The sequence below is a fragment of the Rhinichthys klamathensis genome, unplaced genomic scaffold (assembly GCF_029890125.1).
Source record: "Rhinichthys klamathensis goyatoka isolate OS25496 unplaced genomic scaffold, OSU_Roscu_1.1 h1tg000247l_1, whole genome shotgun sequence".
In the NCBI taxonomy this organism is placed as follows: domain Eukaryota; kingdom Metazoa; phylum Chordata; class Actinopteri; order Cypriniformes; family Leuciscidae; genus Rhinichthys; species Rhinichthys klamathensis.
In genome coordinates, this window is record NW_026606769.1 from 846,544 (window position 1) to 858,639 (window position 12,096).

Consider the following 12,096-nt stretch of genomic DNA (forward strand, 5'->3'; position numbering starts at 1 on the left):
ATTTAGATACTACTTGTTACTTCAATAAATTGGAACAGCTTGTTGCGTATTTCATTGGCACTGTGTTGGGGCGATGGGGGCAGTGGAGCGTGAAAATTCCCCCTTGTCCAAAGTGGGGAATGACCGAAAAAGTTTGAGAACCACTGCGTTAAAGGATTAGTTCACTTTTAAAAAAACTTTTGCTGATAATTTACTCACCCCCATGTCATCCAAGATGTCCATGTCTTTCTTTCTTCAGTAGAAAAGAAATTAAGGTTTTTGATGAAAACATTCCAGGATTTTTCTCCATATAATGGACTTCAGTGGTAGCCAAACGGTTCAAGGTCCAAAAGACAGTTTCAGTGCAAGCTGCAAACTGTTCAAATGGTTTTAAATGACACCAGACGATGAATAAGGGTCTTATCAAGCGAAACGATCGCTCATTTAAAAAAAAATAACAACGTTTAAGTTTTATAAGCTCACATGCTCGCCTTTCTCTGTTCTGTGTAACTCTCCTGTTCGAACTCGTTCATCAAAATGAACAAATCTTTTTCCGAGTCAATTCGTTCATTTCGGTCGTTAAATGAATCAAATGACTCGAAAAAAGATTTGTTCATTTTGATGAACGAGTTCGAACAGGAGAGTCACACAGAACAGAGCAAGGAGGGCATGTGAGCTTATAAAACTTAAACGTTGTTATTTATTTTTTAAATGAGCGATCGTTTCACTTGATAAGACCCTTATTCATCGTCTGGAATCGTTTAAAGCCCTTTGAACAGTTTGCAGGTTGCACTGAAACTGTCTTTTGGACCTTGGACCGTTTGGTGCCCAGTAAAGTGCATTATATGGAGAAAAATCCTGGAATGTTTTCATCAAAAACCTTAATTTCTTTTCGACTGAAGAAAGAAAGACATGGACAACTTGGATGACATGGGGGTGAGTAAATTATCAGCAAAAGTTTTTTTAAAAGTGAACTACTCCTTTAAGTCAACCAACCGTGTCAGATCGTTGTCTTCACTGGACTTGGAAATTTGACCGCAAAAATGAAACGAGTCTATCCATCGGGTGCAGAAAAAAAGAAGAATATGTTTAAATCACTTTAGAAGGAAGCAAAGAAATTACTGGTCCAACTTCTCCCTCTTTTTAAAGTGTGGAAAAGGGAAAAGTTCAAAGATGGAGACTCCAGCAACACCTGTAGCCTAAATGGAACAACTTTATTGAAGATTTGTTAGATTGGGGTTAGATTGTATTTGCTGGTTTGCTGTGGCAATACTCCATTATTTACTGCAAGGCAGGGCCCCAACATTTTCCTGCTTAGGGCCCCCAGATTTACAGAGCCGGCCCTGAGTGTACCTGATCGTCTGGGAGGGGTACTGTCCAGAGGAACATTCATGGGTCTCTCGAGATGATGTCCTGGATCCGTTGCTACTCACCCAGTTCCACATTTTATTACACCAGTAGATGGCAGCAATTATCTCTAGTCATTGAATCATTCAACCAATTTGTTTAAAAGCTAGACAACTGACTGTCACGGAATCCTTTACCCAACGGATTAATTCAAAATACTAATTCATTCAGGAAAGAATGAAGAATACTTTGTGAGACGCTCAATGGTCAATTTTTCTTTAACTTTGTCTGAAATAATTTTTGTGGGCAAAAATAGACAATGTTATTGGAAATATTATCTAAAATGTATGTTTTTTAATAATAAATTTGCTGTTTATTTGCTAATATTTTGAACAACAGCACTTTTGCATGTGTGACAAAATGTAAAATTGTTACTGAAAAGAAAGCTCTAGTGTAAATTCTGTAAATTCTGCCCGGAAGACTCAATTGTTACGTCACTTATTACCTTCACATCTAACCAATCATGTTCTAATACTTGTAGTATAACAGATCGGTAATTACACATGTCTGAGTTCGCAGATGTTGATGCCAACATTCAGCTTCATCCTTCTCACATCCTTCTCACAACATTCTCCCCACCACAACCAGGATGGTCCCTGCCCATACCTCCCAAGGGGTCGGCTGGTCCCCTGCCTTCGTTTTCAGGCAGGAAATGCAGTTTCCGTTACCCTCTGATTGCGAGCTACGGATGGGGCCTACGCCAAAGAATCTCAAAACATAACACTTTCTTGCTAGCCTGTTAATAAATTAATGCTTTGTTATGTCATTTTGCCTCCCGAGTCTTTGGTAGAAATTTATGCTCTCATGCTCAAGTAGCTATTTTCATAGCGAATGTTTGACTGACTGATCCTTATTTCATGCCAACCTGATCACTGTTAGAATATACTTTATGAAGGAAAATGCTGAGTTTTGACTGAGAGATTATCTCCAAGTTCGCCGATGCATGAAACAGCCTTGAGATATGAAGATAAAGCGCTAGTCTGAATTATGCAAAAGACTTCTAGAGCAGTAGGCTATTGGTTTACTGTATTCAACTACACACAGAACCAGTTTTCAAATCTGCAGAAGCTTATAAATATTTGCAGAGTGCTTGAATTTGATTAGTCTTGTCTAAATATCCCGGAGTCAGTTCTGCCTGACACTGTCTTTTGATAGGCTCCTTTGATCACTGCAGTGGCTGGCCGCCTGTGAGAAACTTGTGTTGTTGCTGATAGTACTGTGATACTGTGGTACTGTGATGTGTGTGTGTGTGTGTGTGTGTGTCAACAGAGTTTTCTGTTTCTTGGCATATTGGCTTTGTTCTTGGTAGGCTCCCCCGCAAATCTCCAGTTTCATCTCTGGTCTTAACACGATCACGTCTTGGTCCACCACCATGTGCCCACACACCTGTCATCTTCGTCTGAGGCTTCCCCATTCTCTCCGATTTCTTCCAAAGCCGGATGTGTAGGATATTCCTATATCATTTTGAATAATAATAATATTTATTATTATTAAATACTCAGCTTTTTTATTTTACAGTATAATATTTTTACTGATTTGTTTAATTTTTAAAATGTAAATAATAAATAAATAATTAAATAATTAAAATATTTTGAATATTAATAATAATAATTATTATTATTATCATAAAATACAAAGCTGTTAATTTTACAGTGCAGTAGTATTTGTACAAGTAGTATTATTGCAATAGTCTCTGTCTCCTCTCCACCATTAAGCTGGTGTGTGGTGGGCGTACTGGCGCAATATGGCTGCCGTCGCATCTACAGGTGTATGCTGCACATTGGTGGTGGTTGAGGAGATTCCCCCTTCTAAAAGCGCTTTGAGTGCCGAGAAAAGCGCTATATAAATGTAATGAATTATTATTATTATTATTAAAGGGGTCATATAATGCCATTTTTGTACAAACTAATATGATTCTTTAGGGTCTAAATTAAAAGTTTGTAATATACTTTAATTAAAAATTCTCATTAGTATTGTAAGAAAACACTTATTTTACCTGGTCAAAAACAGCTCTGTTTTCAGCACGCCGTTTCAGTGCATATGACTTTAAATGATAATGAGCTTTGCTCACCCCGCCTCTCTGTTCTGTGCGTACACCGTTTGTAACACAATAACACAATAACCATAACGCGTTGTTCATTATAAACGTGGGATTATGAATTATATTGAGAACGTCGTACATAGAAAACATGCCGTAATGTACCCTGTGTAAACCTTAGCCGCATTCATCGTGAAGCGTGCAAGCGATTTGCAAAGATTAATATAAATATTAATATAAAGATTAATAAAACATTACACTCACTTCAGTTCTTCTGGAGGTTCAGCAGGAACACGAATAGTTGGTACCGATCCTTTTTTCATGAGCAGCTTCTTAGCAAAACCAGCTTTATACTGACCCTCGTTTATAAAGCAGTCTGGTGAGAAATGATTCGCGCAATGAAAGCATTGACGTTGCTCGTGGGGAATATTCCCTTCGAAAACAAACTCAGCCACTGCGTCTTCAGCGGTTCGGATTTAGGAACATTAAAATGACTCCTGTGTTCCTTATTGCACCCAAGAACAGAACACCACAATCGCTTAGACGCCATTCTGCTCATAGACAGTGCTCCAGCATATCAACAATGACCGCGCCGGTCCGCGCAGACTATGATTGACGAGCGAGGGTGGGTCTGTGTTGAAACGCTGCTGTCAATCAACAATCGTGGGAAGGGCGTCCGACCGTGTGACGTCACACGGTCGAACGGCTCGATTTGAGGCAGGGGAAAACATATAAGGAGATTAAAACAAAAACACTGGATGGATTTTTATCATTATATGATGGTTGTGTACAGGCACTGTCAACACACATTTCAGTACAATCAACTTGTAAAAGTGCATGTACCATTATATGACCCCTTTAATAGTAATATATTTCTTTATTGATTAAATTTGTTTTAGTTTAAAATAATTATTAAAAATGTAATAATAAAATAATAAATATTTTGAATTGTTATTATTGTTGTTGCTGTTGTATAGTCATATTAAACGGGGGACATGTTTTCCATTTTAAAGGTGCACTATGTATTTTTTTGAGTCAATACATTAATTTTTGCTCTAAATATATTCTTATTTAAAGTGTTTATATTTAGTTTTCACCGGAAATAGCGTACTCACGTCACTCGCCCGTGCATGTCATATCCGTAAATAGGAAAAAAGTTGCTACTTTGACGCATGTATGGTGTGAGAGTCTCAAAACTCAGGGAATCACCCGTTTAAAAAAATGCCAAACAGAGGAGAGTCTGCTGGCAAAAAAGAGAATGCGACAGAGATCGTAATAAAACAAGAATCAACATTGGCTTGGCTTTTTGGAGATGGCGAGAGCTGAGGGATTTAAAATGTAAAAGCGACATTGAGATGCCGTTTTTATTACTCAATAGGTAAGGTATTTTTTTGACGACAGAACAGACGAATTGCCATTATGTAGATCTCTAACAGAGATCAATCAATATCTATGGTTGTTGTAACACTGTGCTGGAAATAATTTTCAAGGAAGTACCTTGTGTATTAATAGGTAGGTAGCTACAGTAACTCTTCAGCTAGTCAGCTTGAGATCCTTTCCTTCTTAACTGGAACTTTATCTTAAGCCTAGTGGTGAATGTTCTCTTACGAGAGTATCTCTCGTACTGCGTAATATCTTACGCTACGGGGAAAACCTCTTTTCCACGAGATATTGAAGCCAAAAATTATCCTTAATTTTGAATTAATGTAAAACGCTGTGCAGCAGCATGCAGACATAGGCAGGACAGCTTGCGCGCCCATTGGCTGCCCTGCTGCAACAGCAGCAGCCTATCGAGAGAGGCGCTGCGTGACACCATATCCAATGGGGGCATTTCGCGCCCATTTCGTCACGTCCCGCCAGAAAGGGCGTGGTCTCGCCCTATAAATATAGCTCGATAAGGCTGGTACCCATCCTACCAGTGCTGGAAAGCGAGGTCCGACATGCAGTCGAGCAGGCACAGGCAGACCGGGCGCCTGGCTTGGACGGCGTGGAGATCGATCTGCTCAAAGCAGGCGGCCACTCCCTTTGGACGGCCATGGTGACCCGATTCAGCCGCTACATGGCACAATGTCAAATCCCCAAACAGTGGAAGACGGCCAAGACAGTACTGCTGTTCAAGAAGGGTGACCGTGAGCTGCTCAGCAACTACCGGCCGATCACACTGCTGTCGGCCGTATATAAGATCTTCACCAAGGTGCTGCTCAACCGGTTGGCCAAGCAGCTAGACGAACAGCAGCCCGTCGAGCAGGCCGGATTTAGATCTGGCTTTAGCACCATGGATCATGTGCAGGTACTGAACCAGCTGCTCGAACGGACCAGGGAGTACAAGATGCCGCTGGTCCTGGCCTTCATCGACTACGAGAAGGCCTTCGACTTGGTCGAGATCAACGCCGTGCTGCTCGCCCTTCAACAACAAGGCATTGGTGACGAGCATGTGGCCCTGCTGCAGGAGCTGAACAGCAACTGCGCCACCACCATCACCCTGTTCGACCGGCCGCTTAACATCGAGGTCGGTCGCGGAGTCAAGCAGGGTGACACCATCTCGCCTAAGCTTTTCACCGCCTGCCTCGAGCAAATTTTCCGGCAGCTCAACTGGAACGAGGTCGGCATCAAGATCAACGGCCGCTGGCTCAATCACCTGCGCTTTGCAGATGACATCGTGCTGATAGGCTGTTCGGCGGTCGATGTACAGCAGCGGCTCGACCAGCTCAACCAGGCTGGTGCTCGGATCGGCCTCAAAATCAATCTGGCCAAAACCAAGTGGATGCGCAACAACCAGGTGGCAGACACCACCCTTCATGTCGGCCAGCATCAGCTCCAGCAAGTCGATAGCTATATCTACTTGGGCCAGGAGCTAACCACCGACCACAGGATTGGTCGAGAACTGGCACGATGACGCCGAGCCGCCTGGGTCAGCTTTGGCTCAATTGCCAAGACGGCCACCAAAAGAGCCATTGACCCGGACATCAGGGCCACCCTATTCAACAGCACCGTCCTGCCGGCCATGCTCTACGGGTCCGAGACCTGGACAACGACGGCGGCCGACCGGCAAAAGCTGGCCGCGACTGAACGCGCAATCGAGTGCCGCATGATCGGGGTTAAACAGATCGACACCGTCCGCAACGAGCAGCTGCGGGCCATGACCAGGGTGGCCGACGCGGTGGAATTGGCCAACAAGGCCAAGAAGCGCTGGGCCGGGCACCTGATGCGGCGGACGGACGAAAGATGGACGCGCGAAGTCACCGTCTGGTTGCCGATTGACATCAAGCGGCCACGCGGACGCCCTGCAACATGATCGCGCGACTCGTTACGAGAAGATCTGGGACACAATTGGATAGGGCTCGCCCAGGACCGACAGACCTGGGCAGATCGTTGTGGTCTGCGCTGACCATCTTTGGCCGGCGAAGACAGACCGATTCTGGATTCTGGATTCTGGAAGGCTGGTACACTGATTTTCATCTCTTCAGCGAAGCCTCTCGCATCGCTGGATCCAGAGTGAGAAGCCGCGCCGTCGACGCAAGCTTTCAGCGGGACGAGCTTCTGGAGTCGCTGGCCTCGCCGCCTTCAACTGCCGTACCTGCTGCGCTTTCCGGCGTACTATATATCCTTTTCTCTGCTCTGTGTGTATGTGTGTGTGTGTGTGTGCTCGCCCCGCGACTCACACTTCTATCATCTAAAAGAGGCGTCTTTGTAAAGACGCCATCCTCCTGTGGCTCGTGCCGATCCACATTCAGCGACGGGGACCGCCATGTGAAGTGTTTCCTGCCTGTGAGAGGATCATGCAGCTCTCGCGATCGCCGACGGCGGCTGCCCTTACTGCGAGCGATTGCCTACGGTGACTCTGAGGACTCGCCTGGCATCCTTCAGCGAGACTGCACTTCCACCCGCTGCAGTGCCACCGTACTCAGCGGGTCCCCGAGCCTTCTCCAGCCCGTGAAAGCTCGCCGGTTCGCCTGCCAGCTTCACCAGCTTCACTCGAGTCGCTCACTGACGGATAACGGCCGCCGCGCGCCGCCGCTTCCGCCATTAATGACGACGAGACAGCTGCATCTGTAGAGGAGACCTGCTGCTCTATCCTGGCGTCGGACAGTGAGGACTGGGCGAGCTCTGTGGACCTCCCCCTTCTGTCCGCGAGTCGTCAGGGAAACGGGCCAGCATCAAGACCGCTAAAACCGCGGCTAGCTTTCTTTACGTTATAAGAAATCTACCCCGCCCCCCATGGGCGTGCGTCACCGGCAAATGAGAAAAGAGTGTGTTTTAGTCCCCGCTGAGGCCGGACTAATCTCCATTTCTCAAACATTTTTCAGCTCCTAGTTTGAGCGGCTGAAAATGTCATTATTGCAGCAATGAGCCTGTTGTATAACACGCACACCTGCATACAAACGCCGACACACACAAAACTGTGATGACATTCTCTTATCTGTTGGCGCTAATGTAGTCCTCCCTGTGGCTCAGGGGCGGAACCCGAAGCCTTCGCGCGAGAGACCCGTGTTCGATCCTGGCTCTCGCAGCAGATAAAAAATTTAGTCTCGCCGCGGCCAGACTTCCACCGAAACTTTTCGCTCGTTCAGTTCCAGAAAATGCGACTGTTCCAGTGTATTTTGCAGTAAACAAGCTGGTACCACGGCCCGCTTGCCTGCACATAAAGGCCGTTTCCACGGCGACCCAGGAAAATCATGTAATCATTGTATTTTCTGGTTTCTGTAAAACTAAACCAACACAAGTCTTCCTAGCCTCCTAGGAAAATGCCGGTGTTTCAGTCTCGCCGCGGCCAGACTTCCACCGAAACTTTTCGCTCGTTCAGTTTCAGAAAATGCGACTGTTCCAGTGTATTTTGCAGTAAACAAGCTGGTACCACGGCCCGCTTGCCTGCACATAAAGGCCGTTTCCACGGCGACCCAGAAAAATAATGTAATCATTGTATTTCTGGTTTTCCGGCCACAGCCGATGGTGTTATAAGTGTAATAAAATGCTCACAACCCAGTGTTGATTTCTACACACAAACACAGCCCGCCACGGTACAGGGCTCGCACAAATGAAATCGACACATGTCAATTGTGCATTAAATGTAGTGAATGTGCCTACAACCCAGTGCCCACAAACACTACCACGGTTTCTGTAAAACGAAACCAACACAAGTCTTCCTAGCCTCCTAGGAAATCGACGGTGTTTCAGTCTCGCTGTGGCCAGACTTCCACTGAAATTTTCGCTCGTTCAGTTCCAGAAAATGTGACTGTTCCAGTGTATTTTGCAGTAAGCAAGCCAGTACCATGCCCGCTTGCCTGCACACAAATGCTGTTCCCACGGCGACCCAGATAAATCACATAAACGGTGTATTTTCTGGTATTCCGGCCACAGCCGATGGTGTTATGAGTGTATTAAAAATGCCCACAACCCAGGGCTCATTTCTACACACAAACACAGCCCGCAAAAATGCAGGGCTCGCACACGCATTCAGTCAGCTCAGGCCGACGGTGTTTTTCAGTGCAGTAAATGTGCCCGCTGTCCTGCGCCCACATTCACTCACAGACATGTTAAGCCCCACGGGGCTCGCCCCGCTCTCTCTCCCTCAGCAAACTGCTATAAGGGTTTTGAGCGCGGCCAGGCTGCCCGCCGCGATCGGCGCGCCCCCCGCCTCACACACCGTAAACACAGTGTCTGCGTTACAGCACGCCGGAGCTCCCTTGCCGTCACTATGTCACGGCCAGAGCCCAGATCTCATTCTACCCCTAGCTATTCACGCGAAAGTGTGGGCACAGCTTCCTGGGGTATCAGAATGGGTGCTGAACACTATAAAAAGAGGCTATTCGCTACAGTTCGCTCGACGTCCCCGCCGTTATACGGCGCGCGTCGAGACGACGATGAAAAACGAAGTATCTCATCTACTTCGAGCAGAGATAGCGAAACTACTGAGCAAAGGTGCTATAGAACCTTTATCTCAAGCTCAGAGCAAAGGGGGCCTACACAGCAGATATTTTCTGGTACCGAAAAAAGATGGAGGTCTCAGACCCATTTTAGATCTGCGACAGCTGAACAGAGCGCTTGTGAAGCACCAGTTCAGAATGCTTACAACCAGGAAAATCCTCGCGCAAGTTTGCCAAGAGGACTGGTTTATGTCAATAGATCTGAAAGACGCCTATTTCCAGATACAAATAGTGTCCCATCACAGGTGATTCTTGAGATTCGCCTTTGAGGGCCAGGCATATCAATACACAGTCCTGCCGTTCGGCCTGTCCCTAGCACCCCGTACATTCACAAAGTGCATGGACGCGGTTCTCGCACCCCTGAGACTCCGGGGCATGCGAGTTTTGAACTACTTGGACGATTGGCTGATTCTAGCTCGATCTCACTCAGAGCTCATAGAACACAGGGCCACATTACTCGAGCACCTCGAGAATCTGGGCCTCACAGTCAATCGGGCGAAGAGCTCACTGTCCCCCAGTCAGAAAATTTCTTTCTGGGTACAGTGCTGGACTCGCGATCCATGACAGCACGCCTGTCATCGGAGCGCAGACTAGACATTCAGCGCGTCGCGAAATCCTTCCGCCACGGCTCTATAGTCCCGCTCAAAAGGTTTCAGAAAATGCTGGGCCTGATGGCCTCAGCAGTCTCTGTGCTCCAGCTGGGCCTGCTTTACATGCGCCCACTGCAGATGTGGCTGAAAGTGCGAGTTCTGCCCTGGGCACGGACCGCTGGTCTGTTTCGCCTCAGGGTCGATCTAAAGTGCGTTTTCAGCTCTGAAACCTTGGAAAGTAACCGACTGGTGTCAGTCAGGTGTGAGTCTGGGGACCGCCTCGAGTGTGCAGGTGGTGTCTACGGACGCCTCCACCTCGGGATGGGGAGCGCTGCTCAAGGGCAGACTGTTCGCTGGCCTGTGGTCAGAACGGGAAAGGCTCCTTCACATAAACTGCTTGGAAATGATAGCAGTCGACAAAGCGCTACGGTGCTTCTGTCCCCAGATAAAAGGCCACCACGTCCTGGTCCGGTCGGACAACATGTCAGTGGTGGCACACATAAATCGCCAGGGCGGTGTCAGGTCCCGAAACCTTTACAGGTTGACGGAACGCCTTCTGGTCTGGGCTCAGCACAACCTGCTCTCGCTGAGAGCAGCGCATGTGCCTGGTCACCTGAATGTGGGACCAGACAGGCTGTCCAGAAACAATGTCCCAGCAGGGGAATGGTCGCTGCACCCGCAAGACGATCCAACTGCTGTGGAAAACGTTCGGCAGAGTGGACCTGTTCGCGTCCCACGGAAACGCTCACTGTCCGAAATATTTCTCCGAGAGCAAGGACGCGCTGGCCCACGTCTGGCCTCGCTGTCCCCTCTATGCTTTTCCCCCCGTCTCGCTCCTGCCTCAAGTGCTGGAACGAATCAGGGAAAACGGATGCCCAGTGCTGCTTGTGGCTCCGTTCTGGACAAACCAGACTTGGTTCCCAGTCCTGATGCGGCTGACCGGCACTACCCTGTGGCCAATACCGTTGAGGAAAGACCTCCTTTCTCAGGCCAAGGGCTCGATTTGGCATCCTCGCCCGCAACTATGTTCCCTACATGCATGGGCCATCAACGGGTACCCGCTAACCTCCTGGAAGGAGTGTTAAACAAGATCATGCAGGCGAGAGCCCCGTCTACTAGACGGCTCTACTCCTCGAAGTGGTCTGTGATCTCTGCCTGGTGTCAAGCTCAGGGCTTTTCACCCGTAGACTGTGGGTTCACGGAAGTACTCTCCTTCCCTCAAGAGCTGCTGGATAAGGGCAGGACCCCATCCACGCTCAAAGTGTACGTGGCGGCCATAGCAACGTTTACAAAACCTGTGTCTGGCCAGTCACTGGGGAAAAACGACCTAGTCGTGCAATTCCTTAAGGGAGCTCGGAGGCTGAACCCTCCCAGACCTCCTTCAGTCCCGGTGTGGGACCTTTCTACGGTTTTGGAAGCCATGAAAGGTGCCCCGTTCGAGCCAATCCATTTGTCATACATGAAGCATCTGTCTTTCAAAACGGTGTTTCTTTTGGCTCTCGCTTCAGTGAAGCGCATAGGGGACTTACAATCGCTTTCAGTAAGCGCGTCATGTATGGAGTTTGGGCCTAATGACTCAAAAGTCATACTCAAACCAAGGCACGGGTACGTGCCCAAATCCCTCAACACACTGTTCAGGGCCCAGGTTATTTCCCTGTGCGCTCTCTCGGTTCATGATGAGGAGGAGGATGCGAGTCTCCTTTGCCCTGTCAGGGCACTGAGAGCTTATGTGTCCCGCTCGTCTGTCTTCAGACAGACCGACCAGTTCTTCGTTTTGTTTGGCGGACGCTCCAAGGGACTGGCCGCATCAAAACAGAGCCTATCCAGATGGATAGTCGACGCCATAGCACTGGCTTACACTTCTAAGGGCCTTCAGTGTCCTTTGGGTGTCAGAGCGCACTCCACGAGAGGCGTGGCCTCGTCGTGGGCGTGGTATAGTGGGGTTACCTTGCAAGATATCTGTACGGCCGAGGGCTGGGCCTCGCCGTCTACATTTATAAGGTTTTATAACCTAGAGGTTCCCGCCTTACAAGCCAAGCTTCTGTCGGTATAGAATTCAGTGCTGTCTGCCCCGCTGTACCGGCCCAGATGCTGAGTTTTGCTTGTGCATCGCTCACTGAGCGATAAAACAGCTCCATGGGTGTTGAATAACCCGTAC